At 44.4% G+C, this 11,001-nt stretch overlaps 1 non-coding gene across 1 annotated transcript; it reads right to left on the reverse strand.

Moving 5' to 3' along the window:
• Positions 1 to 404: 404 nt before the first annotated feature.
• Positions 405 to 518, reverse strand: trnal-caa (transfer RNA leucine (anticodon CAA)). The gene is made up of 2 exons: positions 481 to 518; positions 405 to 449 (listed from the first exon to the last, which is right to left on the reverse strand). It is a non-coding gene; the product is annotated as a tRNA-Leu (tRNA).
• Between the last annotated feature and the right edge of the window lie 10,483 nt (positions 519 to 11,001).

Genomic DNA, 11,001 nt, shown 5'->3' on the forward strand with positions numbered 1-11,001 from the left:
ATATCAGAATGGAGGTCGCACATTTAAGGCAGGGTCAATGTGAAGTTTATTCTCTCAGATGGTTGTGAATTAGTGGATTCTTTTACAGAAGAGGATTGTCAGAGCTGGGCCACAAAGTACATTTAAGGCTGAGTTCGAAAGATTTTTAGCAGCAAGGGTACCAATGGTTATCGGGAAATCCAAGAAAGTGCAGTTCAGGATTATCAGGTCAGGATTATCCGCTCATTTAATAGCAGAGCAGACTTGATGGGCTGAGCTGTCTCCTTCTCCTCCAAAACTGCATCATGTTAATATAAAGCTGCAAAACTGACCGGAGCAAATGTTGCTCACAAGACAGGTAGATCCCATCGGGATACTGAACCTCAGTGATATTTGCAAAGGGCAACAAACAAAGGGCCAGTCATTGTCAGAAGTGGGATTTGAACCCAGCCTCCAGGCGGAGACCAGAACACCCAGCTTTACAGTGGAAGGAATCTATTCCTTGAGTCTGGCGCCTTAGACCACTCGGCCATCCTGACACACCTTCGCAGCTCCAGAGTGATCTGTATACCAGAGTAAACAGGAAAAGCCAGCCTTCAGCACCCACACTGAGCCTGGCTCCATGAGGCCCACAGTCACCTCTCACAAACCACCGTTGCCCTTCACTTTTCCTGACCTCCCCCTTGTTCTTGTCTGAAACAAATTGCACGTCAGGCAAATGCAGCTGACATTGCTGATGTAGAACTGTAATGTAGATTTAAGCGACACTGCCTGGTCTATGGCATAATTCTACTTCTAAAGGTCAGACAATATTTCAGAGTTATTATTGTAAATTTTAACCACGAACACTCCACGGCAGTGAAGGCATTGAATCCTTATCAGCAGACTACGAGGGAAGGCGTATATCTCTATCACCCTGGTCACTGCCTGATTCAGCATTACAGCTCTCATCCTTCTGCACATGATTCCTTCAGCTCCATCATGGTTTTGTCGCATTGTCTTGGTTTATACTGCACAGACTATCCTGCCATCTATTACATTGCAGTTTCTAATGCATGAAACCCTACCTTACAGGGCACAGTCTTCACTCGATAGGGCATTAGTGAAAGCAATGGTCTTGTAAAGCACCGGCCATGAGTTTGCTTCTAACTGGAGGAGATGAGAATGTTTGTACAACTGCTACATCCAATATCCAAAGGAGCACTTTCACCTCGTCTGAAATTATGCCAATGTTATTTCCTCCACAGGCCAGCAGTGAGGTGAGGTGAGGTATTATAAACTGCAGGTTGACGAGGAAACAATGGGGGAGCAACATGGAGAGGGGAGCGGCCGAATGCTTTATTTCTTTGCTGTAATCAGATTCTGGTTTTGAAGTGTGAAATGGGACGAGAACCCAAATGGGTGAAATCCTACCTTCTGGGGGTTGGTCTCTGCTGAGGCCTTTGTCACCTTCTGGGAAATATGCCTGTGTGTTACCTTCTGAGGGTGAAAATGTGGTCCACTTCCCCAAGGGAATGTGAACATCTCAAACAGCCGGCCCATTGCCTCGTAGCACACGAGGCTATGGGCCAAGGCTGAAAACTGGGATGTTGAGCCTCTTTCTGTGCTGTAAAAACATGATGATTCAGTCATTTTCAGTAAAAACAACTATCGTAGAAAGAACCAAAAAGCTAGGAGTTATGCCGTTAAGAAAAGATGCACACACATCCATTGCTCTCCCTGCTGGTCTAGTGGTAAGGGTTTGGCGTTTTCAATACCACAGCCCGGGTTCGATTCCCGGTCAGGGAATCCAGTTTTATTTTTCCTGATGGTGGCAACGCAAAGGCAGTGCAGCTCTGTCTGCAATCCTTTCAATGTCTGTTCCTGTCCCCGAGAACATCAGGGCCCATATTCCAGCCGCTTTTAGAGGGGAAAGGTGCTTTAGCCGTCACTGCTCAGTCAGGCTACTCACCTTTGTGTTGTGTTGTTAGCAGGGACATCAGCAGTAAGGGTAACATTCACAATGTAAACAACCAGCAAAGATAATCACAGTCGCCACTTCAATTCAATTGCCTCCCCTTTGTGACGCAGTGAGTTTCACTGCCATTTGTCGGCAGGAAGCTACAATTCACCCGATCGAGTCTGCTCAGCCAGTCAATGAGATCGCTGTTGATCTGATAAATGTCAACTCCGCTTCCCTGTTTTTCCTCCATAACCTGAGGTAATCACGAGCCTAATCACAACATCATATATTACCGATATTTTTTGGAAGTTTAGATGACTTCAGTGACCTGTGCATGTTTGCACGAAATTGAATAATATGAAATGAGCGATAAAAAGCCCTTCCCACAGTTCAACCCAGTGCAGGGTCAGCCATATGACAAGAGTAAGAGAGCAAAAATGTTAACTCTATTTCTCCCAGCACAGATTTCTCTCTTGACGAGTTGAATATTTGCAGCATTTTTCATTATATTTGAAACATTTTCATGCACAGATCCTCACTCCATCCACAAATAACTGTGATTCCAAAAACTATTTTGCCTCAGATTAAAACTGCTGTGCATCTTTTCAAACAGCCTGAGGTCCCAATAATCCCTGCTCCATGTCAATAGAAGCTGCTCCAGGTGAGGTTGGAGCTCACAGACTCGGCATTTCACGCGCCTCAATGGCCATAGAGGGACTGCGCGCTCACCGATTGCGTCACTTCTATCTGTTTCCCCCGTTCACTATCTGATTCATCATTGCATCTCTCATCCTTCTGCACATCATCCCCGTGGCTCTATCTCGATTTTGTCACATTGTCTTGGCTCATACTGCACAGACTATCCCGTCATCTATTATCACAGCGTATGTCTGCACGCTCATTGCCATTCCCATTTCCGGTTATATCTTCACGGCTGGGTCACTGACTTCCCTGGTTCTGTGCCCGGGAACTGGGATTATATGGTTGTACGCAGCAATGGTTACTTCCTTTAGTGTAGAAGCTGATGAAACATCCAATGTTAAACTAGATTACTATTGAAAGGTACATTTCAACAAGACCCAGCACTATACACTGAGTCTTTGATATTTATTAGAAATCTATCAATCTCAGTCTTCAATATACTCATTGATGGAATCTCCACAGTCCCTGGTAGCATCGTAATTACAGATTCCAGCCCTCTGTGAATCCCCGCAATACAGCGCACTGCTTGGAAAGAATTCCAGTTGTCGATCTGGTGCTGTTCCTAACATATCCTCTGCCACTGTAGTTATTGCTTGTTGCACACCAGCGAACTCATGTGGTGCCGTGATCGTATTGTGGTCAGTACTCTGTGTTGTGGCCACAGCAACCTCGGTTCGAATCTGAGACGTGGCAGTGGGTGCTTGCTGTATTTTGTTTTACTCCCTGTGCAATGGGCCACAGAAATGCGGCAAGTATCAAACATATTGACGTGAAAATATTCCTTGAGGTGGTGACAATCATCTCTCAACCCCAGCTCTCTCACATATCTGCATTTGATGTGTTAGAATTCAAACCCACCACTTTAGAGAATTTTCTCCCTCCCACAATCACTAAATCTCCTTTACGTCGCTCCTTCCACTTCACTGAGGCACTGCACAATCTAACATCCATTTTCACATTGACATTGTTCATTCTGTCTTGTTGCAGTCAGTGTTGCTGAGCGAACGTGGCCTGTCTCACCACCAGGAGCTCTAAACCAGATGAAATATTTACATACTGGGACAGTAAGATCAAGACTCATGGAGCAGCTTTTACTGACATGGACCAGTGATTATTGAAACATCAGGCCTAGCAAAATGACCCATGGCAATAATGAGCAACATGGACTGCATCAGAAAAGACCAGTTTCAGTGGCTTTCTGTAACATTCATTGTATTTGTTCATTTCGCTATAGCGAGAGTATTGGGGCTGTTCATTAATTCACATTATTGTGGGATGTGATAGCACGAGAAACTGTGCCAAAGAGATTTACCACGATATTGTCTCAGCTGAAGAGTTTCCGTTATGAAGCAAGATCGAACAGACTGTGGTTGTTTTCCATAGAGCGGAGGAGATGTACGAAATAATGAGGGTAGACTATGTAAACGCTCCCCCTTGAGGGAGGGATCAATCACCAGGGACCATAGATTTAAGGTAAGAGGAAGGAAGTTTTGAGTAAATTTACAGAAAATCGCTTTTAGCCAGTGGATGTTTGGAATCTGGAAGACACTGCCTGCAAGGGTCTGAGAGGCAGAGATCCTTTTTACTTTAAGAAGCATTCAGATGTGAATTTGTGATGCTGTGGCATTGACGATTATGGGCGAAGCAATAGAAATAGAATTTGGATACTGAAGCGATTGTATGTGATTGTTGCACACGTAAAGGGCTTAAGGGGCATTTGTACCTGATGCCCTCATTAGCATTGTGGTCACTCTCCCCACCTTTCACGAAGGAGACCAGGGTTCAATTTCCTACTGGACCCGACCCAAGCATTTTTGGGGCCTTTCAGCAAAACGGACCCAGCTTCAATTTTAGCTTCAGCTGATGTCAGCATGGAGTTTACACATTCTCACCATGTCTGCGTCTCAGGGCTTCTATTTCTTCACATGGTCTAAACGTATGCAGGCGAGGTGAAGTGAACACATAGAACACAGAAGAGTACAGCACAGGCTCTTCAGCCCACAATGTTGTGCCAAAATATTATCTTACTCTAAGATCAAATTACCCTGCATACTCTATATTTTACGATCATCCTCGCAACTGTCCAAGACTCGGTTACATGTCCCGAATGTATCTGACGTGAATACCACAGCCGACAGAGCATTCCACGCACCCACTGCTCTCTGTGTATATAACCTACCTCTGACATCGCCACAATACCTTCCTCCAATCACCTTAAAAGTATGACCCCCTCATAATAGTCACTTCTGCTCTGGGAAAAGGTCTCTGTGTATCCATGCTATCTATGTCTCTCATCATCTTATTTACTTCTATCAAGCCACAGCTCACCCTTCTGATCTCCAAAGAGAAAAGCCCGAGCTCCCTCTACCTTTCCTCATAAGACCTGCCCTCCAGTCCAGGCAGCATCCTGGTAAATCTCCTCTGCACCCACACGGAAGCTTTTGCATCCTTCCTATAATGAGGCGATCAGAACTGAACACAATATTCCAAGTGTGGTGTAACGAGTGTTTTAAGCAACTGCAGTATATCCTTGTGGCTTTCAAACTCAATTCCCTTGCCAATGAAAGCCAACACACCATACAACTTTTCAACAACACTATTAATTTGGGTCGCAACTTTGACGGGTCTATCGATGTGGACTCCAAGATCCCTCTGTTTCTCCACATTAGCAAGAACATGAGGTTAACACTAAATTCTGTATTTAATGTCAACCTTTCAAAATGAATGACTTCACACTTTTCCAGGTTGAATTCCATCTGCCACTTCTTTGCTCAGCTTTTCATCTTGTCAATCACCCATTGCAAACTCCAACAGCCCTCCACACTACCCACCAATGCACCAATCTTCGTGTCATCATCAAACTTACTAACCCATCTTTCCACTTCCTCATCCAAGTCATTTATAGAGACCACAAAGAGTGGGGTTCCCAGAACAGATTCTTTCAGAACACCACTGATCGGCAAGCTTCAGGCTGAATAATTTCCATCTATTACAACCCTCTGGCTTCCATTCTGTATCCAGACAACCAAATTTCCATGAATCTCATATCTCCGAGCTTTCTAAATGAGCCTACCTTGGGGAACTAAATCAAATGCTTCTCTAAAATCCATATGCACCACATCCATTGCTTGATCTTCATCCATGTTATTTGCCACATCCTCAAAGAATTCAGTAAGGCTTCTGAGGCATGATCAGTGAGGCTTCTGAGGCATGACCAGCCCCTCAAAAAGCCACACTGACTATTTCTAATCAAATTGTGCATGTCCAAATAAACATAAATACTGTCTCTCAGAATCCTCTCCTCTAATTTGCCCACCACAGAATGACTGACTCTTCTGCAATTCCCAGGATTATCCCTATTCCGTTTCTTGAACAAGGGAATAACATTTGCCACCCTCCAATCATCTGGTATTACTCCAGTAGGCAGTGAGGACGCAAAAGTCATCACCAAAGGCAAAGTATTCTTTCCCTCGCTTCATCCTCCTTCCTAACATCAACCTGTTTGAGCGTATATGCCTTTTTCATGCTATCCTCACAAATGTTATGGCCCCTCCCACTGGTGAATACTGAAGCAAAGTATTCATCAAGGCCCTCCCCTACCATGTCTGACTCTGAGCGCAAATTCCCTCCCACTATCCCTGGTACGCACCACTGTTACTCTGACCATCCTTTGTTCCTCACACAAATAGAGAATGCCTGGGGATTTTCCATCATCCAACTGTGGATCCGTGGGGACTGTGAGAGAAGTTACAATGACCCATCTAAGCTGCAAACACATCGGTGCAATCATATCCGGAAGAAACTGTTGACTTGCTTGATGTGTGAGAAGGCATTCACAGCGGTTTCACACTGGAAAGGGGCTGTTTCCCTGCTGTGGGCGTGGCAAGGAATTCATTCAGCCATCCCACCTGCTGACACACCAATGGGTCCATGCTGGGGAGAGACCATTCACCTACTCCGAGTGTGGGAAGGATTTCTCCCAGTCATCCAGCCTGTTGAAACCCCAACAGGTTCACTCTGAACAGAGTTAAATGTACAGATTGTGGCAAGTGCCATAAAAGCTCAGGGGGAACGATGTACTTTCAACATGCTCACACTGAAGGGAGACCGTTCATGTGCTCTCACTGTGAGGCTGGGTTCAGGGCATCATCAATTCTCACTGTACACCAGCAAATACACACTGGGGAGAGGCTAGTCACCTACTCTGTGCATGGGAGTAAATTCACTCAGACATATAGCTTGAAGAAACACCAGTGGGTTCACGAGTAACTGCAGTAATTGGATATTTCTTTTGCTTGTTCATGGGATCATGCCATCAGAAGCTCAGCAAACTTTTATCATCCGTTCTGACTGCCCAGAGGATGGTTCAGATTCAAACTAATGGTTATAGCATGGAGTCACATGGAGGTCAGAATAACAATGGTTCCCAGACCCAATGGCACTGAGTTGATTTTCTGGTCTCTTGTCCTGTTTCTGAAGCAATAGTGAATAAATTGTTGCAGTTGATTTAAAAGTGAAAGAACAAAATGGGTTTTATTCTGATTCAGCATGCCCTGCTGTTTTCTCAGATGTTATTGCCAGTCTCATGGCCCTCACACCATCACCTGTTCCGGAGAGGTTTGCAGGCAAGGGGGGATGGTCAACTGTATCTGGTCACTCAAAGGGTCACTGGACCTGAAAGAGTAACTCGGATTTCTTTCATAGATGCTGCCGGGCCTGCTGAATTTTTCCAGCAATTTCTGTTTTTGTTTATGATTTCCTGCATTTGCAATTTTTTTGTAATTTTTTTTTCAATATTCACTTTATCTGTTTCAGAGGAGCCTCATTGATATGTTTGGTCGGTTTTGGGAATTGAAAGTTAACCCACAGATCAGGCAATGATTTAATTGAATGACAGAACAGGCTTGAGGGGCCAAATGGTCTACTCTTGTTCCGATAAAAGTTTTCCATCTGCAGCATGTGGCATTATGTCCCCTCACTCTTCACTTCACATCCCTGACTGTTACACTATGTGCTATTACTGGCTGAACAAATCTCCTGTGTTTGAACTCAGTCTGTTACTATTCAGTGCCCCAGCTTCGCCTGCCCGGGTTTGACTCTCATCAGAGAATGTTGTCTCTACTGCAGAAATTCACCAAAGATCCTCAGGCAGCACCTTCAAAACAAATAACCACTTCCATCTGGAAGAACAAGGGCAGCAGATATATGGGAAGATCACCACCTCCTCGTTCCTCTCGAAGTCACTCACCATCCTGACCGGGTAATATATCACCGTTCCTTCACTGTCGCTTGGTCAAAATCCTGGAATTCCCTCCCTAATAGCATTGTGGGTCACCACACATCAGGAGGACTGCAGCAGTTCAGGAAGGCAGCTCACCACCACCTTCCCAAGGGCAACTACTGATGGGCAAGAAATGCTGGCCAGCCAGGGCCACCCGCATTCCACACATTAATTTAAAAAATGCTGTGTGAACAGTCACAGCAGGAGGGTCCTGGAGTCTCATTCCCCAATTGTGAGAAAGAGTACCTGCTCACAAATTCAGCCTGAGACAAAGCCTTGGAAACAAGACAATTTTATTCTGTACGATCTTGCAAGAAAGGGTGTCTGCTAGACAGGCACATACTACGAAGAATATTAAACATTCTTATACAGTTTACAAGTAGCGGACTCACGCCTCCCTGCTCCCATTGGTCTTATCCTATCATTCCCCGTCCTGTCGGACAGCCCTGGTTTATCATTCCCTTTACTGCCGGCCGAAGGCCCCATTCCCTTGTTTACTGCAATCCTTATTTGCTATCCTAAAGAGCAAGAGACATGCTGTACGTGAGAATCATCAGGTTTGCAGAAATAAGCCTCTGCTACAACACCCTTATCTCTGCCACGTCCTTGTCTGCAGAAAGAATGTTTCTGGTCGTGCTAACTGCTGCCTTTGCAGAACCTAATCTCTGGTTAATGATAAACTTCTGCTACAAAATCTTGTGACTATAATGTTCTTCTTTTGCAAGACCCCACCATTCTTCCTTATCTGCAGAAACAACATTTCTAATCTCTCACACCTTGAACAAAAACAAAGTTGCTGGAATAGCTCAGCAGGTCTAGAAGCATCTGTGACCCTTCCTAATTTCCCTGGGATCTACCAAACCTGCTTATTATTTCCACTCCCTCTTTCATTCTGACTCTTTAATTTCTCAATTTCAATCCACTCACCTTTTGAGCTCTTCAAAAACCCCATTTGGGAAAATGAGAGAAAGCTGGAATTGTCGCAGGGAATTGGGACGTGGGCGGAAGAACGAGGAGAGGCCACATCAAAGAAAGCTCCCATTCCAACAACAGAGCTTCTCAAAACACAAAGGCAGCATGAAAGCTTGAGCTGAATGAACATGGTGATGTGTGGGCTGTCATGAGGAAAATGTGACCATGGTCACAAATGGTTAAGATCACAGGATCCCGACAGTGCAGAAAGAGGCCATTTAGTGCATCTAGTCTGCACTAGCTCTCTATCCCACCCTACTCCCATAAACCCCACATTTACCGCAGCTAACCCAACTATCGAACCTGCACACTCGGGGACAATTTAGAGTGGCCAATCCACCTCACTTGCATTTATGGACTGTGGGTGCATCACTGTTTAGCTCTAAAGAGGCAAAGTTGTAGATTAAGGCTAAAAAAAATCAACTCTGAAACAATTTCATGGTTTTTGTTTCCAAAATTAAAATCTGGGGAAAGCTGCAGCCACAACGATTTCAGATTCGCTCTGGAGGAACAGAATTTAAAACTCTGACGCAGGGACGCGGTGAGTTGACAGAGGCCTGGGACCAGAAATGTAACAGATTCTGCGCAAGGTCGGGGTGAGACAAGGGCAAAAGGCATGTCACAGAGGGAAGGCAGGAGAGGTGAAATTGCAGAAATGTTATTAGTCCTTCAAGGCTGCAGGGAGTGGAGTTAGGGCTGGAAAAGAAACAAATAAACAAAAGATGTGCCTGGAGCCAGGTGTGCAGTGGACCCAGACACAAATTGAAACAAGAAATGTAAACAAATTGGGGCAGAGTTCACAGTCTGAAATTGTTGATCTCAATGATGAGGCCAGAAAGCTGTAAAGCCTGGCCAGTTCTATTCCAGCCAACACACACATGATGGGCCAAGGGTGAATACTGCTGGCCAGCCAACAATACACACATCACACAAATGAATAAAAAAAGGCCTTGCTCTGCTCTGTAATTTTCTGTTACTTTAGTTCTGACATTTGCTGTTTGTTTCTGATGATGGCTATAACCCTAAAATTAAACTAGAGTTTAGTATCCGAGAGAAATGTAAAATGTCCTGTGGGTTGAACAGCACCGAGAGCTCAGCAAGGACAAGCTTAGGTGGCGGGGGGTGGAAATCGTATGGGAGCCAGCTTCAGACGTTACCGCCCTGCATAGATTTTGGAGTCTGCGCAGAAGAACACAAAAGACAGGGAGTACAAGTCCCTTTATAGATCAATATTTTTTCAAGCAATCCCTCTTCAAATATTGTGCTCTTGTTCTATTACTTCCCACCAAAGTGCACAACGTCGCATACATCCTCATTGCTCTTCATCTGCCAGATGTTTTCCCAGTCGTTCCACTTGTTTCAATTGCCTTGGAGAACCTTTACATCCTCCTCACCACTCACATTCCCAGTTTATTACTGTCAGCAGACTTGGAAACATTGCATTTGATTCCCTCAACCAAACTTTTGATTTGTTTTGTGAATATCTGGAGTCCCTGATTTACACTATGAAACTTTCAATCCAACAAAAAAGCATCCATTTATTCTTGCTTACTGTTTCCTGTCAGCTTCCCCGTCATGGCACCATATATTTGGCCCAATCCCATGTGTTTTACTTTACACATTGGGTTTGTGAATCTATCAAAAACCTTTCCAAGACTCCAAATGCATTGCATCTATTCCATCTCCAAAATTTATTTCCGGTTTGGTTTGTCAAATACGAATCCCAGATCATAAATCAACATTGGCTTTGTCTGTGCCCATTAAAACCGGTCGCAATAATTTCTCTAAATTAGTTTATTTGCTAATTTCATTCTACTTCTATTTCTCACCACACTCAGATTTCCTAGCATTGCTCAGAAAGTTATCTTTTCATCTTTTCTTCTGTTAATCAAAAACTGAAGAAGTTATGCCATACTTCTGCCATTTCCTTGTTATTTATTCTCCACTGTCTGGTTTCAGAATGTTTTCTCATGTGTTCCCTACTGGCATCCTTTTGGAAGCAATTGCAGTTCATTCTTATAGCCTTTGTTATTATAGTCTCCAGAAACCCAACAATTCCTGCCCTATGCAGCTCAATGGTTGAACGTCCACAACCATACAATCACAGAAGCATGCCCATTAGTCC

This window comes from Stegostoma tigrinum, chromosome 11 (assembly GCF_030684315.1).
Source record: "Stegostoma tigrinum isolate sSteTig4 chromosome 11, sSteTig4.hap1, whole genome shotgun sequence".
In the NCBI taxonomy this organism is placed as follows: Eukaryota; Metazoa; Chordata; class Chondrichthyes; order Orectolobiformes; family Stegostomatidae; genus Stegostoma; species Stegostoma tigrinum.